This window comes from Salmo salar, chromosome ssa06 (genome assembly GCF_905237065.1).
Source record: "Salmo salar chromosome ssa06, Ssal_v3.1, whole genome shotgun sequence".
NCBI lineage: Eukaryota > Metazoa > Chordata > Actinopteri > Salmoniformes > Salmonidae > Salmo > Salmo salar.
Genome location: NC_059447.1, coordinates 2708741 through 2732239, shown reverse-complemented (window position 1 = coordinate 2732239; position 23499 = coordinate 2708741).

The window sequence follows — 23499 nt, the reverse complement described above, 5'->3', positions numbered from 1 at the left end:
ATGGGACATATAGTCTGTTGTTGCATACTATTTTATGTCAATCATATTGCTGCTTGTAGCCTATAACTGATGTTCGTGATCTTATGCTTCCATCTATTGGAAATATTTAGCAATTAAAACCTGTTAGGGCTAGGGGGCAGTATTTGCACGGCTGGATAAAAAAAATGTACCCGATTTAATCTGGTTACTAATCCTACCCAGTAACTAGAATATGCATATACTTATTATATATGGATAGAAAACACCCTAAAGTTTCTAAAACTGTTTGAATGGTGTCTGTGAGTATAACAGAACTCATTTGGCAGGCAAAACCCTGAGACATTTTCTGACAGGAAGTGGATACCTGATGTGTTGTATTACCTTTAAACCTATGCCATTGAAAAGCACAGGGGCTGAGGAATATTTTGGCACTTCCTATTGCTTCCACTAGATGTCACCTCGTTCATGAAGTGAAGTCCGGCGGGCTTAGATCATGTGCTAACAAGACGGAGATTTTTGGACATAAATGATGAGCTTTTTTTAAACAAAACTACATTCGTTATGGACCTGTGATACCTGGAAGTGACATCTGATGAAGAGAATCAAAGGTAATGGATTATTTACATAGTATTTTTCCGATTTTAGATCTCCCCAACATGACGGCTAGTCTGTATCAACGCGTATTTTTCTGGGCGCAGTGCTCAGATTATTGCAAAGTGTGATTTCCCAGTAAGGTTATTTTTAAATCTGGCAAGTTGATTGCGTTCAAGAGGGAGATGTAAATCTATAATTCTTTAAATGACAATATAATATTTTACCAATGTTTTCTAATTTTAATTATTTAATTTGTGGTGCTGACTTGACTGCCGGTTATTGGAGGGAAACGATTTCCTCAACATCAATGCCATAGTAAACGCTGTTTTTGGATATAAATATGAACTTGATAGAAGTAAAAATGCATGCATTGTCTAACATAATGTCCTAGGAGTGTCATCTGATGGAGATTGTAAAAGGTTAGTGCATCATTTTAGCTGGTTTTATGGTTTTGGTGACCCTGTCTTTGAATTGACAAAACATTACACACAACTCTTGTAAATGTACTGTCCTAACATACTCTAAATTTATGCTTTTGCCGTAAAACCTTTTTGAAATCGTAAAACGTGGTTAGATTAAGGAGATGTTTATCTTTCAAAGGGTGTAAAATAGTTGACATTTTGACATTTATTTGGATTCAAATTTGCCGCTCTTGAAATGCACCTGCTGTTGATGGAGTGCACCACGGGTGGGACGCTTGCGTCCCACCTAGCCTATAGAGGTTAAAAGTCATTAATTCAGGAACAGACATTGGTGAGGCAGCTGAGAAATAAAGTGTATTTTCTGGTTAATTCCTTAGATCAGTCTCAAACCTGCCCCCACACCAATTGCTGGACCTTCTCAGTAGAGGTTACTCACATAGAGGTCACAGTTCAAACCACATTTGAAAAATAAAATAATGTGGCTTGTTTTATCAAGTGTTCTGCCTTGCAATAATATATGAAATTAACAAAACAAAAAAATGCTTAGACAGGTTTTGATTAACAAAATAATCAAAATGCTATTTAGTACAATAATTGTATTTACTAACATAATGTTATTACTAAACTAGTTTCTAAAAAGTGTTCTCGGCTACCCTACCCTAGAATTAGGGTTAAGGCTAAAATAGGTTATACCTAGGGTTAGGGGTTAGGGTTGAAGTAGGTTATACGTAGAGTTAGGGCTAAAAAGTTTGTATGTAGGTTAGGGTTAGGGTTAAGGCAAAAAAATGGTTATACCTAGGGTTAGAGTTTCTGTATAGCACTTTGTGACATCTGCTGATGTAAAAAGGGCTTTATGAATACATTTGATTGATTTTTAGGTTTCGGGTTTATAAGGTAAAAAATAGTGGCCTTCTGCAGGTATGACATAACTCATTCATGACACTTGCTAGGCTCATAATCTGAGGTAGAAACTGTGTCAGATCTACAAATCAATGAGCTAGACCTATCCACTTGGTTTTGCAACTCAGTGAACCTGCACAACATTTGCTCAATTCAATGCCTACGAATGAAAATGTTGATGGATATCAAATTACCCAGCAGCCATTTAGAAACAATAAGTTGTCAAAAAAAGTGTTGCTCGAGTAGAACTAATAGGGTGAAAAATGACCTAAAATAAGGCCTGTTTTTTTTAGCCATTACTAAATCACAAGGGACATAACGTAATATTATGAAGCTGGGCTCACTGGTGGTTTCAATGAACTAGTTATCATCAGAAAAAACATCATGTGTCCAGGTCAGTTTGTGGCGCCCGAAAATAATATTAAAAAGTTTGGTCTTCGGATACAGAGGTTAAACACTTAAGATACCGTCCATCTAGTGAAAAGAGGAGAACCGGACAGAGATAGCCAGCATCCGTCAACGAGAGAGGGAGAAGCTCGCCACGGGATTTAACAGGTAGAAGAAACAACTCAGTCAAGTAGGCCTTCTCCCGACCCACAGAAATGCAGTCTTCTATGGACCAGTTTATGCCCAAAGTCTATGTCTGAGGCAAAAACAAGGCAAATTGATATTGCATTAGCTAAAATGATTGCCACCCCATTTCCATACATTTTTGATCGTGGAGGACAGACGTTTTAGAAATTATTGCAATAGTCTAAATCCAATGTAACCAATTCCAAGTAGGAAAACCCTTTCAAAATCACTTATTCCACAGCTGTACAAGAGCACACAGGCTTCATTGAGGGAAAGAGTCCAAAAAGCTACTGCAGTTTGCCTTACCACTGACTGCTGGACATCAAGGGTAACCACTTCTTACATGTCGGTTACATATCACTTCAGTGAAGATTTTTCAATGTCTAGCTGTCTTCTGGACTGCTTTGAGTTCAGCGAGCAGACACACCTCAGAGAACTTGACAGAGGAACTGTTGAGAGTGGCCAGAGAATGGCAAGTAGATGGAAAGCTGTCTGTTGTGTTAGCGACAATGAGCTAACATAACCAAAGCCATGAACATTTTTAAATGGACCCATCATCCATGTCTTGCCCACACAATTAATCTGATTGTAAGAGATGCTCTGAAGGTGATGAAGCCCACTGTGGACAAAGTGAAAGCAGCTGCTGAATACTTCCACAGGATCACAGTAGATGCTGAAAACTAAAGTCTACACAACGTCAGATGGGGATGCCTGAGCTGAGGCCTAAACAAGACTGCACAACAAAGAGGAATTTAACATTTTATATGTTGAAGCGGTTTCTTGAGTCAAACGATGCCATCATCTCTACCCTGGCCATTGTCAATACCCCTGTTGATGCTCTGACCCAAGAGGAATGGGAGGTGGTGGAGGAGTTGTGCAGAGTCCCTGGAGCAGGTCACTGTGGAGATCAGTGAGGTACAGTAAGCAAGTTATTACTACATCATTATTTAATCCAGTATTATATATGTATATGAGCAGTAGATGAGAATGTAGAATCAGTAGACAAAACATGAAACAGAACTATTAAGTTACTGTTCTCTCTTTTCAGCTATGTGACAGCTTCAAAAATGATACTCCTGTGTAAGGGTCTGCAGCGAATCACATTCAGCCGCCAGAGAGAAGCAAATGTATCCACAGGACATGTGACAGAGTTGATGGAAACCCTATGTTCATCAATGGACAGAAAGTTCCACAGAATGGAATATAATCACGTCTATCAGAAACGCTGCACTTGACCCCCAGGTTTAAGATGTTAGCCTTCAGTGATGCCAGAGCAATTGATGAGGCTCTTCAAAGAATAACTGTCACGGTTGTCGTAGGGTTTAGACCAAGACGCAGCGGAAAATGTATACTCATCTTCTTTTATTAAAGGATAAAGAAGGAAAAACCAAAACAAACACGTATACAAAAACACGACGACAAAGAACAGGCCGGTAAGGCACAAAGCTATACACAGCAACAATCTCCCACAAAATCCCATGACAAAACACATACCTATTTATAGGACCTTCAATCAGAGGCAACGATAGACAGCTGCCTCCAACTGAAGGCCCCAACACCAATTAACTAAACATAGAAATACAAACGACTAGACTGAACATAGAACTAAACTGACATAGAACAATAACCAAAACCCTGGATTAATAAATCAAATACCCCTCTACATAAACAACCACCCTGAACCATATAAACCAAATACCCCCTCTACATGAACACATACACAAACACACCCTGAACCACATAAAACAAAACCCCCCCAAACTACAATAACAAAATAACCCCTATTACTGGTCAGGATGTGACAATAATCTCATTAGCAGGGGAGGGGACAGCCCCAGCAGTCAGCTGAATCAGGTACCAGGGAAACAGGAAGAAGAGGGATCAGATGGAGCAGAAGCACCAGCAGTAGTGCCACAAACGTCTGCTGTTTGGATGCTGTTTGACGAGAGAGCAACTGGGTATGCATGCACGAAGGAATCCCTCAGCAGATGCCACAATGGAGGTCCGATCCTATTTGGTGGAGACCCTCCTCCAAAGATCTGCAGATCCTCTGAGCTGGTGGAAGAACAAGGCCTCTGACTACCCACGGCTTACTAAAGTCATGACAGGGAGACTCTGCATAGTGGCCTCATCCGTTCCCTCTGAGAGGGTCTTCTCAAAATGGGACAATAATTATTGAGAGAAGAAACCGCATCAGCCCCTCGAAAGTGAGGCAGCTTGCATGAGCTTGCTCTCAAAAGCAAAATATGGTCAGCATTGCTAGCTGCTGTTTATAACATGGCAATAAAGAAGAGTGCTGTGGACGAATCAGAATTAGTTGGGTAACATAGATAATTAAGATGTTTTATAAAGGTATAATATGCTTATTTGAGGTACTTGTCATTAGAAAGTGTCCATTGGACACTGGTGTCTTTTCAGTTGCACGTCTCCCTTAGCTGGGGCTCAGACACTTGGGGCCCAGAGAGGGGGAGAGAGGTGTAAGCCCTGGCCATAGAGAGTTTTTTTTTTTGTTCTTTATTTTGGTTAGCCAGGGTGTTACATTGGGTGGGCGTTCTATGTTCCTTTTTAATTTTTTTGTATTTCTTTGTTTTGGGCCGTGTGTGGCTCCAAATCAGGCACAGCTGAAGTTCGTTGTTGCTGATTGGGGAGTCACACATAAGGAGCATGTTTTCCTTTGGGTTTTAGTGGGTTTGTTTCTGTTCAGTGTGTTACCTGTCAGTACTGTTTGGCTGTTGTTTTTCCTGTTTTTTGTATAGTGTTCTTTCGTCAATTAAACGTCTATGATGAACACTAACTCCGCTTGCACCTTGGTCTTCTTCCGACGACAGCCGTTACAGAATTACCCACCAACAACAGACCAAGCAGCGGAGGGAAGGAGAAGCGCCAGGAGATGAGCGTTCAGGATTCGTGGACTTGGGAGGAAATCCTGGACGGGAAAGGACCATGGGCTCAAGCTGGGGATTATCGCCGCCCGCAATGGGAGATCGAGGCGGGCGAGAGCTGAGAGGCGCTGGTATGAGGGAAAGGGCGAGCAGACACGAGACGCAGCCCCCAATTTTTGGTGGGGCACACGGGGAGATTACGGAGTCAGGCGGTAGACCTGAGCCAACTCCCCGTGCTTACTGAAGCAGCGTGGTACTGGTAAGACACCGTGTTATGCTGGAGCGACTACGGTGTCCCAGTGCGCGTTCAAAGCTCGGTGCGCTACATACCACCCCCGCAAGTGCCATGAGGGCAGGCATCGGAGCCAGGACGGGTTGTGCCAGCTCAGCGCGTCTGGTCTCCAGTGCGCCTTGTCGGGCCAGGGTATCCTGAGACTCTGCGCACTGTGTCTCCAGGCGCGCTGGGAGGGTCCAGTTTGCCCAATGCCTGCTCTCCGCCCATGCCGGGCCAAGTGGGCATTCAGCCTGGAGTGTAGGGTAAAGGCGTCCGTCACCAGAACTCCAGTGCTCCCCCACAGCCGGGATTATCCCTTGCCTCCTCCTCGGACCAGGCCTCCAGTGGGTCTCCCCATCCTGAGTTAAGCCTGTGCCTCCTCCACGGACCAGGCCTCCAGTGGGTCTCCCCATCCTGGTCTCTCTGTGCCGGATCCACGGACCAGGCCTCCAGTGGGTCTCCCCATCCTGGTCAGTCCTGTGCCTGCTCCACGGACCACGGCCTCCAGTGGGTCTCCCCATCCCTGGTCTCTCCTGTGCTGCCTCCTATGACTAGGCCTCCAGTGGGTCTCGCCAGTCCAGAGCCGCCGGAGCTGCCGCCAGTCCGGAGAGCTGCTGAGCTGCCCACCAGTCCGAGAGCCGCCAGAGCCGCCCGCCTGTCTGGAGCCGCCAGAGCCGCCTGCCTATCCGGGCCACCAGAGCCGCCCGCCTGTCCGGGAGCCGCCAGAGCGCCCGCCTGTCCGGGACGCAAGAGCCGCCCGCCTGTCCGGAGCTGCCAGAGCCGCCGCCGGTCGCCGCCAGAGCCGCCCGCCGGTCCAAAGCCGCCCGCCAGCCTGTGCCTGCGCCTAGGGCCAGGTCTCTTAAATGTCTCCTCAGCCTGGTGAATCCTGGGTCAGTGTCGCCGGAGCCGCCAGGGACGCCCGCCAGCGGGCGCAGATCGCCGCCCGCCAGCCGGCGCAGCTCTTCGCCGCCGCCAGCGGGCGCAATCACCGCCCGCCAGCCGGGTGCAACCAGGGTCGCCCGCCAGCCGGGAACATCACCGCCCACCAGCCGGGCGCACCAGGGTCGCCCGCCAGCCGGGCGCAGTCGGGTCGCCCACCAGACCTTCGGCGCGGCCAGGTGCGCCACCCTAAGAGGGCGACGCCGAGGGTGGAGCAGAGGCCACGTCCCGCACCTGAGACGCCGCCGTAAGAAGGCCCACCCGGACCCTCCCCTTCAGTGTCAGGTTTTGCGGCCGGAGTCCGCAATTTTCAGGGGGTACTTAACGCCCTGGCCATAGAGAGGGTTTTTGTTCTTTATTTTGGTTAAGCCAGGGTGTTACATTGGGTGGGCGTTCTGTGTTTGTTTTCTAAGTTTTTTGTATTTCTTTGTTTTGGGCCGTGTGTGTTTCTCAATCAGACACCGCTGAAGTTCGTTGTTGCTGATTGGGAGTCACACATAAGAGAGCTGTTTTCCTTTGGGTTTTGTGGGTAATTGTATTCTGTTAGTGTGTTTTCCTGACAGGACTGTTTCTGGTCGTTTTGTTTCATTTTGTAAAATGTTCTCTTTTTAATTAAAATTCTAATGATGAACACATCCTCCGCTGCACCTTGGTCTAATTCTGACGACGGCCGTTACAAGAGATCAGATTTGTCATCATGGGAATGTGTCTTTACTTATTCTTAAACCATGTGAAGGGATGGCGTGATTAATAGGGAACCAATGACTTGTCTCCACAATGTCTGTGAGCAAGTCACTCCCTCCTTTCTTTATTGTGGGGAGGTTATGGCAGTAACTGGACCTTTGTATGTCCTCTTAGATCTCACACTTATCCTGTGATAATATATGGCCTATGGGGAGGCTCACTCCCCAGTGAGCCTGTCCAGGAGTAGGGTCAAGAGGGGTTTGCTTGAGATGGGAGTATCTAGAGTTGACAATTGATATATGCCATTGGATGAAATGGTGTTTTCGTTCTATACCGTCCAGGGAGGGACGGTTCTAAGGTTTACATAGCAGTTACTGTCTGCTGTGTTTTATGGATATCTTCATATACAAAACGTAACCTTTGTGAACTGTTACTAAGTATCTTTGGTTTTGTCAATGTACGTTGAAGGGGGTGTATCTTTGCTATAAAATATCTATGTAGCCATTGTGTAATTACCTCATTCAATGGTTCATTCGAGAGAAGTGCATTATTGGGGTCAAGTACTTTTGCAAAAGTATCTTAACTATTAAAGACGTAGTTTAACTCGGACTGGTGTGTTTGTAACTCTCCTCGTTTGATAATGCAGAAATTAGCCACCACAGAGAGAAAAGAGGACCAGTTTAATGTTTTAAGTGTGGGATGCTGCAGTTTTGCACATTGTTATTTATTTTCTTTGATATGGTGCAATATTCTATTATTAGTGCTGTTCAGATTGTATTCCTTTTGAATTGTTAGATTTATATGCACTTTGTTTATATACATTAAAAGTTATACTTTAAATGCAAATGTTTAATAGCATTACAAATCAATGCATTTTTAAATCATTGTGGTTAAGGTAGAGTATGATTTAATTTAATAATTTATTTTGAATTGTTTTAACATCAATCATAGTCAAACTGCTTCGCGAAACTGTTTGACCTGAAAAAATCAAAACATTTTTTTTTTAAAGAGCCGTTTGAGAGACAAAAGAACCGGATTGCCCATCATTATTGGCACCACACCGTGCGTGGACACGGACAGTTCCAGAAGCGGAAATGGGCAGTGCAACACTTTAATCAACTAAACCCAGTCTTTACAGTGGGTTACATTAGTAATATTCATTTTTTTATGATTATGTTAAACAAATATTATATCGTTTTTATAAACAATATTTTGAGATCTGGGCCCATATCCACAAAAGCGTCTCAGAGTAGAGAATTGGTCATATAAGTGCTAGAGAATAAAGACATTTTACACTTATGGGTATAAATTAAAGCTATGCATGAAGTCTCTAGTCTCTAGTCCCACCTAGTCGGCAGATATTTAGGACACCTCGTGAGCTGTCCTAAGTAGTTAAGAGTTAACAGCAGGTGTCTTGATAATACTATAGAATAATGCAGCGAGTCAGTAGTTCCTGCTCCACATGTAAATGCTTTGTAGTAGTTAAAAATAATGTTTTGATATTTGATATGATAAATCCATAAATAATATATGTCTTGTGCTTTTGGCAATGATTTTGTATAATATTTATGTATAACAAGTGATACCATGTATGTCTGCATAAAAGCATTTTTGTCTTCATTTTGGTAGATTAACTCATGCTTATTTCTGAAGATTAACTCAGGTTTTTCGGAGAGCGGCTATGATAGTTTTTTTGGTAGCATATGGTGAAATAAAATGTAATGAAATGGAATTATTAAAAACTTTAAAGGAACCTATAATAATACCTGTATAGCTGAGACAAGCACATATATAAAAGAAGTAGACACCTGGATAGGAAGTGTTATAATTAATAGAATGAATGCAAATATGAATATAACCTGGTGAATGCTGATACACTTAAAGTACTTAGGACTTTTTCAAGCAGGGGACCCTATTATTTTTAAACATACTGTCAAGGTTGGCGCTAAATTGGTTTAGTGATTTTGTAGAGTTTTCTAAACTGTTAAGATTTGGTGATTTGTAGATTTTTCCAAACTTTTTAAGATTGCACCACCAATATAATTAGCCCAGTGATTTGTAGAGTGTTTTTTTTTTATCAGGAGGGGCATGAGAAAGCCACCCAGAGTGTTTAATGATACGTACGGGTGTAAAAAGGGAAGTGCGTCCTGGAGAAAGAACTTAGTGTGTAAGATAATAGTGGTGTAAAGCCAACAAGAGCAATGATTCATTTAAAGGAAAATCTATGAGAAGGTGTGTGCTTGAAACTGTATAAAGGGAGGGTGCTCAGACTTTGAAAAACAGTTATTTCATTAACAACTTCTTTGGCCTAGGGGCAGTATTTTGACGTCCGGTGACAAGCGTGCCCATAGTAAAACTGCCTGCTACTCAGTCCCAGAATCTAAGATATGCATATTATTATGTCGATTTGGATAGAAAACACTCTGAAGTTTCTAAAACTGTTTGAATAACGTCTGTGAGTATAACAGAACTTATTTGGCAAGCAAAACCCCAAGGACAAACCATTCAGAATTAATTTTTTGAGGTCACTCTCTTTTCAATGTGATTTCATTGGGATTCCAGATTTCTAAGCGACTTGATTGCAGTTCCTATCACTTCCACTGGATGTCAACAGTCTTTAGAAATTGGTTGAGGTTTTTCCTTTGAGAAATGAAGAAGTAACCCTGTTCAGAATGAGAGAAGTGTACTCTTTGATAGAGGCGCGCAACCAGAACACCTCGCTCCACTTTGTTTTCCTCCGGTATTGAACGTCAAGGCGGTGACCCTTGCTAACATCAAGGCGGTGACCGATCCTGTAGGTTCATGCTCTACAACATTCGCAGAGTACGACCCTACCTTACACAGGAAGCGGCGCAGGTCCTAATCCAGACACTTGTCATCTCCGTCTGGATTACTGTAACTCTGCTGTTGGCGTGGCTCCCCTGCCTGTGCCATTAAACCCCTACAACTCATTTAGAATGCCGCAGCCCGTCTGGTGTTCAACCTTCCCAAGTTCTTTCACGTCACCCCGCTCCTCCGCACACTCCACTGGCTTCCAGTTGAAGCTCGCATCTGCTACAAGACCATGGTGCTTGCCTACGGAGCTGTGAGGGGAACGGCACCTCCGTACCTTCAGGCTCTGATCAGGCCCTACACCCAAACAAGGGCACTGCGTTCATCCACCTCTGGCCTGCTGGCCCCCTATCTCTGCGGAAGCACAGTTCCCGCTCAGCCCAGTCAAAACTGTTCGGCTGCTCTGGCACCCCAATGGTGGAACAAGCTCCCTCACCGACGCCTAGGACAGCAGAGTCAATCACCACCTTCCGTAGACACCTGAAACCCCACCTCTTTAAGGAATACCTGGGATAGGATAAAGTAATCCTTCTTACCCCCCAAAAAAACGAAAAGATAGAGATGTACTATTGTAAAGTGGTTGTTCCACTGGATATCATAAGGTGAATGCACCAATGTGTGAAGTACGCTCTGGATAAGAATGTAAAAAAATGTTATAGTAATTTATTTAATTTGGTGCTCTGCATTTTCACTGACGTTGCCAGGTGAGGACGTTACGTCCCACATATCCCAGAGAGGGTTTAACAAACTCGGCCCTTGTTACATTGTGGTAAAGGTCTATTGAATTTACAAGCTCCAGTATTTGCAAAATATTATTGACAGAATATTTCCAACGACACGGCTAAAAGGTTGAAGCTGTGGCAGGGAGTTGGACCTGTGGCTGAAAGGTGGCTGGTTCGAATCCCAGGCCGGGCGTTAGAAAAAAAAAAGGGTGGACTTGTTCTGACCACTGGAGGGCTGCTGGATTCACATCTTCAAAACATTAACCTTTTGTTGATCAGGAACTCTAGAGGTTCTTCTTCACTGAACCCCAAAAATATATATAACTTTTAGGGATTCCATATATTAACGAAGTGATAGAAGCCTTTTTGGTTCGATAAGAACCTTCTTTTTTTAGAGAGTGTATAATAAACACGTTTTCCTTTTGATTATTTAATTATCTACATCATGTTATTTCAAGTTCTCCCTTTGGAGCGCAACATCACTTTGTTAAAAACAATCTTAAATTGGGCATTGCTATAAATTAGGCAAATTCAAGGCATCTAGGCGTAATATGTGTTTGATGAAAATGAACATTGTATGCAACGTTGTAGGCAACATTATTTGCAAGGGACTTGATGCCTACTATGCCAAAGCTATTTAGAGTTGTTAAACGGGTGTGAAGAGTGTGTTGATATAGCGGTAATATTGTCAACATTCTGCTTGTAACAACGGATCAGAATTCGTAAAGAAAATATGCATTCCATTATATTAGGCAATAATTAAGAGTAGGCAAAGTGGTTGTGTCATGTGAAAATTCTATCAAATGTCTTACATTGTAATCGAGGTACAGTCAGGGTGAACGGAACCCCTGCAGTACCTCCATAGAACCCGGATTGAGAACCCCTGATTTAGCAGATGCTCTTATCAAGAGAGATTTACAAGAAGTGCATTCATCTTAAGATAGCTAGCTGAGACAACCACATATCACAGTCAAATAAACAATATAAGAACATTGACTATTGTCATCTCACCTCTTAGCTTTGGTGTCATGTTCCCCAATGAGACTCATTTTAGAGGCAGGGCCCCCCTCCTCTCTCTCCCCAGAGAGACTCATTTTAGAGCACTGACCTAAACAGAGATCCAACATTTAACCAGTAATTCCCGAATGTGAAGTGTTTCATTTATTCATTATCTCTTATGAAACATTTACGAACAGCATATCAAACATTAGATGCATCACATGAAAATGTAGTTGTGAAATTTAATCTCCATGGCAATTGTCCACACACTGACCATAGAGAGCGTATTGTTTTCTATGGTGAAGTGGGTCAGGCGTGACTGGGGGGTGATCTAGTTTATTTAGTTCTATGTGGTGTTCTTGTTTATTTTCTATGTTGGTGATTTGTATGATTCCCAATTAGAGGCAGCTGGTAACCGTTGTCTCTAATTGGGGATCATATTTAAGTAGCGGTTTTTCCCACCTGTGTTTATGGGATATTGTGTTTTGAGTTAGTGCACGAGCATTCTGTAGTCACAGTTCGTTGTTAGTTTATTGTTTATTTGTATTTGTCTTTGCTAAGTTTCACTTTATTTTATTAAATTATGTGGAACTCAACATCCGCTGCACCTTGGTCCGACATTTATTCCAGCGAACGTGACAGAATATCCATCAAACCAGGACCCAAGCAGCGTGTTCACCAGGTGAAGGATTTCTGGACATCGGAAAGAGATAATGGAGGACACGACAACGACAGGGTTCCTGGCTACAGAAAGCCAAGGACAACCCCAAGTTTATTTTTTTGGGGGGGACACATGGAGCTGGCGACTGAGCAGAGGGAAGAGCCAGAGACTGTAAGGGAGGCAATGGTGAAGTTGGGAGAGAGTGAGATGAGAGAGATTTTGGGCAAGTGTGTTCTGCTCAACATCCGACCAAAGGATCCCGTTAGCAGTCTGGTGCAACCTGTGCTGGTTCCACACTTCTGGCCTCAAGTGCACCTCTCCCGTCCGGTACGTTATGTGTCTCCTCCTCGCACTCTCCCTGAAGTGCGTGTCCCCAGTCCGGTACGTCCTGTGCCTGCTCCTCGCACTCTCCCTCGCGTGCGCCTTCCCAGTCAGTACGTCTGTGCCTGCTCCTCGCATCTCTCTCTGAAGTGCGTGTCCCCAGTCCGTAAGTCCTGTGCCTGCTCCCGCACTCGCCCTGAAGTGCGTATCACCAGTCTGGCACCACCTGTCCCGGCGCCACGACTGGGCCTCCAGTGCGCCTTCCCAGTCTCGGTGTGTCCTGTGCCTGCTCCTCCCGGCTTGCTGAGGTGCGTGTCACCAGTCCGGTACCACCAGTGCCGGCCCCACTTTCGCACCAGGCTTCCTGCGATGATCCCCAGTCCAGAGCTTCCGGTGATGGTTCCCAGTCGAGCTTCCTCGACGGTTCCCAGTCCAGAGCTTCCGGCGAGTTTCCCAGTCCAGAGCTTCCGCGACGGTTCCCAGTCCAGAACCTCCAACAATGTTTCACGGTCCGGAACCTCCTGAGGACGGCCCACGGTCGGAACCTCCTGAGACGGTCACGGTCCGGAACCTCCTGAGACGGTCCACGGTCCGGAACCTCCTGAGACGGTCCACGGTCCAGAACCTCCAACAACGGCCCACGGTCCGGAACCTCCTGAGACGGTCCACGGTCCGGAACCTCCTGAGACGGTCCACGGTTCGAAGCTTCTCCTAAGGCGGTCCCACGGTCTGGAACCTCCTGAGAGGTCCCACATATTTAAGTGTTTTTTCCCACCTGTGTTTTATGTGATATTGTGTTTTTAAGTTGGTGTCGTAGCATCTCTGTAGTCACAGTTCGATTTGTTGGTTTTGTTTATTTGTTGTTTTTGTCTTTGCTGAAGTTTCACTTAATTTTAAAATATGGAATCCAACATCCGTGCGCCTTGGTCCGACATTCTTTCCAGAAAGCGTGACAGCAATTGTCAGTAATAATAATAAGTTACTGTTTGTTAGTTCTAGACTGTACAACTAACACAAGGCCATGTCTCACAATTATTTTTAGTAATTAAAAGTAGGCAATTTATTGTCTTTCAATATGTTATTTTCTAAATGTTCCTGAGAATGCTAACAGAAGTGCTAAAGGCGGTACATGATTGATCTGATTTTTATATTATGTAAAGTAGGCTGGGATTATAATGTATAGTAGTGGTTTTGTTAGTGATATGCAGATCAAGATCTATACCTCCAGCTATAACCTACATACAGCGAGGGGAAAGAAATGATTTAATCCCATGACTGATTTTGTCGTTTGCCCACTGACAAAAGAAATTATCAGTCTATAATCTTAATGGTAAGTTTATTTGAAACAGTAAGAGACAGAATAACAACAAAAAAATCCAGAAAAATGCATGTTGAAATGTTATTAAAATGATTTGCATTTTTAATCGAGGAAATAAGTATTTAACAATAATCCCTGACAACTGGATTCTCACCTTGTAGCCTGAAGTCTGAAGCGGGAACATGTCAAGTCGTTGAGATATTTTCTGTTCTGCTGAGAGAGCAGCTTCCTGATGACCAGCACTCCGATATTCTGATGGATGAGGCCTGGGCTGGAATGTGAAGCTAACCTGAAGCTGGCCAGCACTTAGAAAACCAGTATATCTAGCTCACATCGCAGTATTTCGGCTCAGGCTGCGTTCAGGTTTTCAGCATCAGGCAGGTATCCAACACCCGAGTCGTGGGCACCACAAACTGGGTTGTATTGTTAGTTTACACCAAGCCAACAGTTTTTGCAACGTTGCATTAAAAGTTTACTCCAAATGCTGTACAGCGTCGAACCTAAGGCGTTTTCTGTTTCCAACGTTTTGTTGTGGTGCGGCACTAATGAATACACACAATCTGTTTTGAGCAAGTGTAAGTTGTTGTTAGTCTCTCCACAATATTTCGTTGTCTCTCTTTCACACAGCATACCTTCCTGAGGGAAAAGCTTAATAACATTAGATTAGAAAGAAAAAAACATTGTTTGTTGCTTGTTTGTGTTTTTTAAGCTGTTTTTAAGAAGACAAGTCTATAGACCTATGATCCAGTATAATTTTTTTTTAAAAAGGGTTCCAAACGGGTCCTCTGGCTGTCCCCATGGGGAGAACGCTTTTGGGTTCCAGGTAGAACCCTTACTAGCTTCCATGTAGGACCCTCTGTGGAAAGGGTTCTGCATGGAACAAAAATCTACCTATGGTAAGGTTCTACAAAGGGCTATCTATGGGGACAGCCAAAGAAACCTTTTAGATTCTAGATAGTGTAGGGGACGATCACCCTGGAGCACACACAGATGAGCACCAAGAAACGAATTCACCCCACGCATCTAATTTTATATCTAAAACATTTTTAGAAGTAGGACTATTATAACTCTGTCCACCAAAAATATCATCAAATATATGAATACACATAATATCATCAACTATATGAATACACATAACAATACCATCAACTATATGAATACACACTGTAATCAATCCCGTCTTACCTTTAATCTCTCTCTCCATAAAACCAGAGTCTGAATGATCATTACAAATTACAAGTAAAGTTACTTTCCTTTGCTCTGCTCATTTCATATCCCAGGATTCTGCCTGTTCTCGCTAAGACTCCCCTTCTCTTCACATAGCTCTTACAATGTGCGTAATTTTCGTAAAGTCTGGAACTCTATTGGAGGATGTGACACCATTCTTCCACAATAAATTGATAATTTGGTGTTTTATTGAGTGGTGGTGTGTACAGTGTGTGTTGAACCTGGTGACTGAGGCGGCCATGGCATATTGTGAAACATCAGCAAGTTCAGCAGTCTTCCATCACCTGAAGCTCCTGACAAAACCAGCGCCAACAATCACCAATCGTTAAGCTCTTATAGAGCTAGGGTTGTTATCTCTCTGATAGCAACTCCTCTCTCTCCCCAGGTGTAATCCTCTCTCCCCAGGGGGTAGCAGCTCCTCTCTCCCCCAGGGGTAGCTCCTGTCCACCTCTCTCCCCCGGGGGCAGCAGCTCCTCTCTCTTTCCAGGTAGCATCTCCCTCTCTCTCCCTAGGGAGCTCTCTCCCTAGGGGTAGCGACTCACTCTCTCCCCCATATGCCCTCCTCTCTCCCCTAGGATTTGAAGACATTGGTGAAGCTTAGCCCATAGCCAGTAGGGGTGCTCAGGACAGAATTTCAACAGCTCAAGTCGGATCACATCTAAAGTGTGTTGAAAAAAACACTCCACAACTTCAAACATGAGACTCCGAGCCTGTCCAATAGCCCACTGATTAAAGAATCCTACAACAACTAAACTCTCTCTCTCACACACACACAATGCAGTAATTAGAATCCCTGTAGCAGCTTCTGATACAGTCTGCTGTTTGCTCTCCCCCTCCTCTGCCTCTCATCCATCACTTTCTCTGTGGCGTCTGTTGCTGTTTTCCGTGTCTTGTCTGGTGTCTCTCTCCCTCACTTTCTCTGCATGTCATCTGTTAATGTCTCTTTTGTGTCTTGTCTGGTGTCTCTCCCCATCATATCCTATTTTTTCTGTTGCTGTTCTGTGTCTTGTCTGGTGTCTCTTGTAATCCATAATCTGTTATTCTTCTGTTGCTGTCTCTGTGTCTTGTTTGGTGTCTCTCTCCGTCATGGAAGAACTGGTGAGGTTAGGCCTACTGCAAGCTGCAACATTCACAGCTACAACTCAACTACATAACACCATGCAATCCACAGTTGGGGTTTACTACAATACAACATTCACAACATGACAACACAGCTACATAGCACCATTAAATACGGTTGGTTACTACTAATACAACATTCACGACAACACAGCATACACTTAACACCATTAAATACCCAGTTGGTTGCTACAATACCCAACATTCAACAACGCGACAACACAACTACATAACACCACCATCTATTCAGAGAGTTACTACAATACAACATTCACAACGTGACAACACAACTCATAACTTACCAAAATACAGTTTGGCTACTACAATACAACATTCACAACAACGACTAACACAACTACATAACACCATTAAATACGGTTTGGTTGCACTACAATACAGCATTCACAACAGACAACTTTACAACTACATAACACGCATTATATACAAGTTTAGGGTTGCTACAATACAGCTTATTCACAACATGACAACACAACTACATATACTGCATTAAATACGGTTGGAATGTGGTTAGAACTCAATACTGTTTCGTCAAACAGAAAAAACAACCACAAAGCTGGATCAACACATTTCAGATTTCACATCTGCGCTTCTGCTGTTTCATTACCCAGACAGCTGTTTTGGGTCATGCCAAGGCGAGTGTAGTATGTCAGTATTTAGGGTCATAGTTGAAATCATTGGACATAGCTGATATGCATGGATTGAAAAACAAACTTCAGGCCATTTTTTTCAGATTCACTGTTTGTGTTGACTGCTGTTTATCTTTGTGAGAACTGATAGTTCAGGTGGCTACCCTTGCCCTTGGTCTGCCTCACTCTCTCCTATGCGCCATGGGTCTGCACCTTCTGAAAACAATGACTCCATACTTTGCTGGAAACCTGTTCTGCCAGTTTATGTCATAAAAGATGTTCCATTGTGGTTACCCAAAAAACAACAAGATAATTCACACATTCATCATACAGCTCAGGTATTTAGACCAGTGTCCTTTTGGTTTTTATTTTAACACTCTAATTTAAACAATCTGAACAGTTTAATCACTGAAATGTGATACAAAAATGATGTAACGGTGTGCTTTAGGACATGTGGTTTCTTCCACAATGAGTGAGGTTGTTAGGAGTGTTTGTCAGACCATGGTTTTACTCCTGGTGGTGGGGTTGTTAGGACTATTTGTCAGACCATGTGGACACCACCTCCTGAGTATGGTGGGGTTATTTGGAGTGTTTATCCAGACCATTTGGACACATCCTAGTGGTGGGAGTTGTTTAGGGGTGTTTATCAGACCATGTGGACACCTCCTGGTGGTTGGGTTGTTGAAAGTGCCTCCGAATAGTGGACGTACCTCTAAGTAGTCTGGTTGTTAGAAAATGTTTATCAGACCATGTAGACACCTCCTAGTGGTGGGGTTGTTAAGGAGTGTTTATCAGACCATGTGGACACACTCTAGTGGGGTTGTTAAGAGTGTTTATCTGAATATGTGGACACCTTCTGTTGGTGGGGTTTGTTAAAATTGTTTATCAGTTAGCGAACACCTCACAAATGGTGGGGTTGTTAGGATTGTTTATCAAATTGTGTGGATGCCTCTAGTGGTGGGGTTGTTGCGGAGTGTTTATCAGACCATGTGGACACCTCTAGTGGTCTGGTTGTTAGGAAGTGTTTATCAGACCAATAACAAACACTGCTGCATGTTGATCCCAGGTGATAATGTGAATGAACAAACCATGCTTTAAGCCTATGTATTTATAGCCACTATGCTGCATCAGTTGATACAGAGATAATGTGGTGATTGACCCATGCTTTATTACTATGTATTTATAGCCGCACTATGCTGCATCCGTTGGGTTGCAGGTGATGCCTAATATTGCTAATATTTGATAATATACCATCCATACCAAGTTTTTTTTGATCCAGTAATATTTAAAATCATTCAACATTTTTTTACCAATATCCCATTAGGCTCATTCTGGGGTGGAAATTATAACACTAGATGGTGTCAGCATCAATTTTACTTTTGATACATTCGGAGTAGAATGTGTGCTTATTTGGTCACCAGAACTGGAAGTATCAAAACAGAGCTTCTCAAAAAAGTATCCCAGGAAGGGGACTGGAATTGGTCAAATTACAGTTTAATACATTACCAAAGTGATCCTGTCGTCCTGACATAGTAAGTTGTCATTTTCTGGTAGGTAGGTCAAATGACAGAAATTTGATACAGTTTTGATCTATGTTTCTATTTCTATGTTTATTCTAGTTTTCTATTTGGGTTGACCTCCTATTATTAGAGAAGCTGGTTGTTATTGTCTCTTAGTGGAGGCCATGTTGAATTGATGTTTGTTCCTTGTGTTTTTGTGGGTGATTATCTTTTGAGTAGTGTGTTTACCTCTCTGCGTCACGGTTTGTTGTTTTTTTGAATATTTGGATTTATTTATGTATTGCCTTCAGTTTCACAGTTATAATAAATATGTGGAAAACAAACGCTGCATCTTGGTCCTCTTTAACTGAAACCTTGTTGTAGATCCTTTATCCCTATCACAGTTTAATACACATTAAAGTAGTCCTCTATCCTATCAAAGTTTAATACATTTACAAAGTGAACCTCTATCACAGTTTTAATACATTTTCAGGTGAACCTCTGTCCCTGTTTAATACATTTACAGGTAGACCTCTATCACCAGTTTAATACATTTACAGTGATCCTCTATCACTATCACAGTTTTAATAAATTTACAGGTGAACCTCTATCACAGTTTAGCCATTTACAATGGGATCTCTATCCCTGTCACAGTTTAATACATTGAAGTGATCTATCACAGATTAAGCCACATTTACAAAGTGAACCTCTCCCAGTTTTAATACATTTACAAAGTGATCACTTATCACAGTTTAAGCCATTTACATGAGCCCACTATTACATTTAATACTTAAACAAAGTGAACCTCTATCTGATTTCCAATGCATTTACCCAGTGATCCTCTATCACTATCACAGTTCTAATACATTTACCAGAGTGAACATATAACAAATTAATACATTCTAAGTGATCTCCCTGTCACAGTTTAATACATTACAAAGTGAACCTCTATCACAGATTAATACAATTTACAGTGATCCTCTATCACTATCACAGTTATACATTTACAAGTGAACCTCTATCACAGTTTTAATACCACATTTACAATGGGGATCCTCTATCACTATCACAGTTAATACATTTTACAAGAAGTGATCACTCTATCACAGATTAATACATTTACAAAGTGAACCTCTGTCCCAGTTTAATACATTTACAAAGTGATCCTTTATCTCAGTTTAATACATTTACATAGTGACACTATCACAGTTTAATACATACACAAGTGAACCTCTATCACAAGTTTAATGCATTTACAAAGTGATCTCTATCACTATCTGATTTAATACATTTACAGAAGTGAACCTTTTTGCTGGTTAATGCATTTACAAAGTGATCTGCTCTATCACAGTTTAATACATTTACAGAGTGAACCTCTATCACAGTTTAATACATTTACAGAGTGATCTCTATCACAGCTTTAATACCACATGTGTACAAAGTGATCTCTATCACAGTTTTTATCACATTGCAAAGTGATCTCTATCACAGTTTAATACATTTACAGAGTGATCCTCTATCACAGTTTAATACATTTACAGTGATCCTCAATCCCAGTTTCAACCATGTACAGAGTGATCCTTGTGATGTCTTTGGCTATTACTGATTAAATGATAAAGACATGCTAACCTATTAAATTCTCTCTGTAATTAATATTACCTGATTAAACTAATCACATGTGATAATTAACACAAGTCGAGAAAACTTTTTTTTCCCACGGAAAACGTTTATAAGAGCAGTTATCTTCCGAATAAACTCTTAAAATACTTTAGTATGTTTACTTCGATGGCAGTCAATAAACTGTAGTGTATGGATTTTTTTATGTGGCCTTTTGTTTTCTATTTATACAGCCTGCCATCTACCCACCTGGGGACTGAGGTTATGAGAACCCCATCCCTAGCTTCTCTTTAAACAACTGCCATCTACCCACCTGGGAACTGGGGTTATGAAAGAACCCCCACATCACCTAGCTTCTCTTTATACAACCTGTCTACCTGAGACTGGGGGTTATGAGAGAACCCCATCCTTGCTTGCATGTTCTGCAACCTTGTAAAGATAAGGAGGATGACTAAAGGCAGGTTGGCATTTATTGTCATGAATGTTGCCTGGAGGCAGTTCAGCAAAAGTGGTCACTAGCTGGAACAGACAGAAAGTAATTAAAATCAGATTTTTGTCCTAACCTCCACTATAATTCTTTCCTTAGTGGTGCACACACACACACACACACACACACACACACACACACACACACACACACACACACACACACACACACACACACACACACACACACACACACACACACACACACACACACACACACACACACAGGGCTCCTGGAGGTGGTGCAGCAGTCTAGGCACTGCATCTCAGTGCGGTGACTATAGTCCTGGTTGAATCCAGGCTGTATCATCTGGCTTTGATTGGGATTTCCATAGAGACTGGCGCATTTGGCCCAGCGTTGTCTTGGTTTTGGCAGGTAGGCCGTCATTGTAAATAATTATTTGTTCTTAACTGACTTGCCTAGTTATTAGACATTACCTTACATTTTGTTTTTGTGATGAAAAACAGAAGCTGAAATAAATTATTCTCTCGTTCTGACATTCACATTCTTAAAAACAAAGTGGTGATCCTAACTGACCCTAAGACAGGGAATGTTTTTACTTTACTAGGATTAAATGTGAGGACTTGTAAGCAAAACTAAGGTTTAAATGTATTTGGCTGAAGGTGTATGTGTAAACCTCTAACTTCAACTGTATATCTTTCTGTTGAATTATTTCTTGGGGGCTTGACTTGGGTTTAATCTTTCAGTTTCATTCATTTGTATTTATACATCTGTATTTATTTATTGTAGTTTTTGGGGTTATAAAGGTTTTGTTGTTGCCTAGACAACCTTATTTTCATGTTGATTCTTTGGTATTAGAATTGGGAGGAGCTTCAGCTCAATATTGAGAAGGTGTTCTTTGTGTTTTATTTTAAGAAACTGTTGACGTGAAGGTTAAACCACCCAGATAGTTGTTAAGAGGGGGGGGTTCCAATCACCAGGTTTGCTTACATAGACCACAAAGTCTGTGTCATGGTAAACCCCCCAGATAGATGTTAAGAGGGGGTCCAATCAACATGTTTCCTTACATAGACCACAGAGTCTGTGTAATGGTAGCCGTCCTCTGCAGCTGCTCCATGAGGGTGTATAGTTCAAGTCACCCAATAGGCCATGGTAAATGCTGCAAGAAACACGTTTACATTACCAGGGGTAGAACCCCACTTCTTGTTATGTCTCCATTGCACCAGGGCTATGTCTTGACTCAAGAACGAAAAATGTGAAATTTAATATTGGTCTGAAAAAAAACAAATTCCATAAATTCTTCGAGCTCTTTAATGATAGATGTTGTTAACATATTGCTTCTTTCGGGAAATTTTGCCCCCCCAAAGTGAATTCAGAAATAATTTTCATACATTTATTTTGGTTTTGTTGACCTCTAATCTGTCAGGGTCAAAAGTATCTTCCCTCTTTCATGATAGTCCTGAATGTATCTGTCTTTGCTCTCTTGATCGTGACTGATGCAGGATATCCCGAAGCCATTTGCTTGCCTCTCAAGAAGGCCTTGATTTACTCTTTAAAAGAGTGTCTGATTTCCTGGAAAGTTCCACACTTCAAAGATTTTGGCCTACGATACCCTTCTCTATAGCCTTAGAAGTGAAGTGGATGGCTGCAAACTTTCTACTTTTAAACTCGGACAAAACAGAGATGCTTGTTCTAGGTCCCAAGAAACAAAGAGATCTTCTGTTGAATCTACAATTAATCTGGATGGTTGTAAGTCGTCTCAAATAAAACTGTGAAGGACCTCGGCGTTACTCTGGACCCTGATCTCTCTTTTGAAGAACATATCAAGACTGTTTCAAGGACAGCTTTTTCCATCTACGTAACATTACGAAAATCAGAAACTTTCTGTCTAAAAATGATGCAAAAATGTATCCATGCTTTTGTTACTTCTAGGCTGGACTACTGCAATGCTCTACTTTCCGGCTACCCGCATAAAGCACTAAACAAACTTCAGTTAGTGCTAAATACGGCTGCAGAATCCTGACGAGAACCAATACATTTGATCATATTACTCCAGTGCTAGCCTCCCTACACTGGCTTCCTGTTAAGGCAAGGGCTGATTTCGGGGTTTTACTGCTAACCTACAAAGCATTACATGGACTTGCTCCTACCTATCTTTCAGTTTGGTCCTGCCGTACATACCTACACGTACGCTACGGTCACAAGACGCAGGCCTCCTAATTGTCCCTAGAATTTCTAAGCAAACGGCTGGAGGTAGGGGCTTTCTCCTATAGAGCTCAATTTTTATGGAATGGTCTGCCTACCCATGTGAGAGACGCAGACTCAGTCTAACCTTTAAGTCTTTACTGAAGACTTATCTCTTCAGTAGGTCCTATGATTAAGTATAGTCTGGCCCAGGGGTGTGAAGGTGAACAGAAAGGCTGGAGCAAACGAACCTCCCTTTTGCTGTCTCTGCCTTGCCGGTTCCCCTCTCTCCACTGGGATTCTCTGCCTCTTACCCTATTACAGGGGCTGAGTCACTGGCTTACTGGTGTTCTTCCATGCCGTCCATGGGAGGGGTGCGTCACTTGAGTGGGTTGAGTCTGACGTGGTCTTCCTGTCTGGGTTGGCGCCCCCCTTGGGTTGTGCCTTGGCGGAGACTCTTTGTGGGCTATACTGGCCTTGTCTTGAGACGGGTTGGTGGTTGGAGACATCCCTCTAGTGGTGTGGGGGGCTGTGCTTTGGCAAAGTGGGTGGGGTTATATCCTGCCTGTTTGGCCCCGTCCGGGGTATCATCGGATGGGGCCACAGTGTCTTTCTGATCCCTCCTGTCTCAGCCTCCAGTATTTATGCTGCAGTGGTT